The sequence below is a fragment of the Bison bison genome, unplaced genomic scaffold (assembly GCF_000754665.1).
Source record: "Bison bison bison isolate TAMUID 2011002044 unplaced genomic scaffold, Bison_UMD1.0 scf7180017864469, whole genome shotgun sequence".
Classification (NCBI taxonomy): Eukaryota; Metazoa; Chordata; class Mammalia; order Artiodactyla; family Bovidae; genus Bison; species Bison bison.
The window spans coordinates 1,254,447-1,257,361 of NW_011495030.1; the positions used below are offsets into that span (position 1 = coordinate 1,254,447).

Sequence of the window (2,915 nt, forward strand, 5' to 3'; positions counted from 1 at the left end):
GCCATCTATGGGGTCACACAGAGTCGGACACGACTGAAGCGACTTAGCAGCAGCAGCAGCAGCAGGTGGTACATTAAATGCATATAGAAGACTGTTCTTTGTATCTTGCTAACTAACTTAGCAGTCAAGCTGGATTTTACCCCATAACTTTCTTTAGCTCTCCTTCCTCTTCTCTCCACTCTCCCTCCAGGTGGGGGTGGGGGTGGAAGTGTGTGCACACGTATATGCTTATCATTGAGCAAGCCGCCCAGAGTCTGCACATTAACCATTCTCTTTTTATGAAATAGTTGTATAAGATACAGAGAAAGAAAGAACATTCAGTTACAAACTTCCCAAGTTTGCAACCCACAAGCTGGTTCACCAGAACCCAGAGAACATCCTTTGTTTCACAATTAGGCAAGAGATATAGTAGAAAAACCCCAACTTGTTTCCTTTCTATGTAGGACTCAGAAACTAGCCGTTTTATATTGCTTTGTGGTTTAGTTTTCAGATTTTCCTACAGGTCTATTCAGATTAACTTGGCCAAAGGAAATGCCTCCTCTGAGATACTGCATGAAGCATAAGCTTAGGAAGATTGGGAAGCCCTTTAAAAAGAATATCATATATTTTTCACATGTCATTAGCATGTACTTTGTGTGATAACAAAGTGAAGCCATCTGATTTTCAAATACTTGAATCAACATCGTCAACTCAGTTGATCACTTGTGAAAAAAACAGCATCTTTGGTGTGTGGGGGGGGGTTTGTCTAGGTACAGGAGATAAATACAGATTTTATATAAACCATCTATTTCATTTAAAAAGAGGTAACAAGAGGTAGCAACCTTCCTATTTTCATGAAGAAAAGAAATGAGTATTTAAACCCACCCTTTCTTTGCATATGCCTTGTGATAGATAGACACACTTTTGAATAAAACTGCCTAGAAGTTTTTCAGACTAACTGTGACTACAGCTTTTGGTTAGGTTTCCTGTCCCAGGAAAGGTTAAGATACTTAGGAAACAGAGGGTCTTTGCCTGTCCCTAAGCTTACTGTTCATTGACACAGCGGGTACAGCAAATAGTTTGCATTAAGAGCCACCACTGAGGGGTTTAAGCAGTGATGAGAAAAGCTTGGATTGTGTTCTGAAGTCATTATAATAAGAACCTTGTTCCCTCTCCCAAGACTCATACTGTGAGGGCTTCTTCTGTCTATAAAAGTTGATTTTGCTCAAATCAGCTTTCCCTCAGCAGGCTGCTTGTTTGGCCAATAAAGGCAGAATAACTGTTGACGTGGTTAGGATTGAAAGAGTGAGCCCGGGCACCTGTTCTCATTAGCCCTCCATCTCTTTATGGTGATGAACACAGAAGGAGTCTGAGAGCTACCACTGCAGACTGTGAAGGACCAGGGTTTAGCTCCCTTTAGTCCACCACCTGGGGACAGAGGGTTGGCCCCTGTTTCATTTAAGGGCATGCATGCCAAGTCACGGAGAAGGCAATGGCATCCCACTCCAGTACTCTTGCCTGGAAAATCCCATGGACAGAGAAGCCTGGAAGGCTGAAGTCCATGGGGTTGCTGAGGGTTGGACACGACTGAGCAACTTCACTTTCACTTTTCACTTTCATGCATTGGAGAAGGAAATGGCAACCCACTCCAGTGTTCTTGCCTGGAGAATCCCAGGGACGGGGGAGCCTGGTGGGCTGCTGTCCATGGGGTCGCACAGAGTCGGACATGACTGAAGTGACTTAGCAGCAGCATGCTAAGTCAATTTAGTTGTTTCCGACTCTTTGCAACCCTATGGACTGTAGCTCACCAGGCTCCTCTGTCCATGGGATTCTCTAGGCAAGAACACTGGAGTGGATTGCCATGCCCTTCTGCATGAGGTCTTCCCAACCCAGGGATCAAACCTCTGTCTCTTATGTCTCCTGCACTGGCAGTCAGGTTCTTTACCACTAGCACCACTTAGAAAGTCCTCACTTAAGGGCTTTGAGGGTCTATTGGGAAAAACAGAAGTAATGAAGAAAGGGCTTACTGAATAAATGAAAAAACTGTCAGGCAGTAGCCAGAATAGATGAGGCGGGATTACTCAGCTGCGTTAGTAAAGCCAATAAGAATTAACAATAAATAGCAATGCCTTATCATGACCTGATTGGATCCTGGGAGATCCTTCCATAGACCCAAGTATGACATTCGTCCTCCCGCCACCCATTAGCGTTCTTTATTCTCTGCTCCTTTCTGTATTATAAGACTCAGTCCTGGTTCTTAGAACACAGCAGGAATGCTTATGGCCCAGGGCCTTTGCCTTAGCCCTGCCTGCGGCTTCAAACACCCTCTCCCCAGACTGATTCTTAGCCAACTCCCTCATCCAAGACTGGAGTCTGCTCCCATTTCACCTTCTTGTTGCCATTCCCAGGCACCCACATGCCCTCATGATCCTTCTCGCCCTGCCTTACTTCTACAGCACTTATCCCCTTCAACAACGCCACTTAGCTTACTTATTTATGATGCTATTATTTATTTTCTGCCCACCTACCACCTCTCCCAATGCAGGCTGAAGAAGGGCAGGGATCTTTGATGCTTCGTTCACTAGTGTAACCCAAGCACTTAGAACAGTGTCTGGTACATCGTAGGGGATTCATAAATACTTGTGGAATGAATGATGAGATCTAGGCATGTACCATCATCATTATTAATATTATTTCTATTAATAGTATTTTATCATGCCTAGACATTTTATTAATCATTGACTTACCCGATAGTGTATAGATGGCAAATATCAGACCTGGGACTCCAACTGAGCTCGCTGAGATTAGTAGCTTATGTCTAGTAACTTCAAAGAATGCTTAAATAAGATGGGTCACTTGTAGATAGATTCCAAAACAGGAAACATACAAGGATATTATTGAAAATATTCAAACCACAATTCAGAGCAAAGTGCCTT

The 2,915-nt window shown here is 43.7% G+C and overlaps 1 protein-coding gene across 1 annotated transcript in view; it reads left to right on the forward strand.

Moving 5' to 3' along the window:
• The window catches only part of LOC105003462 (transient receptor potential cation channel subfamily M member 3), a 248,658-nt gene that overhangs the window by 206,836 nt on the left and 38,907 nt on the right, over positions 1–2,915 (forward strand). The window lies entirely within an intron of this gene.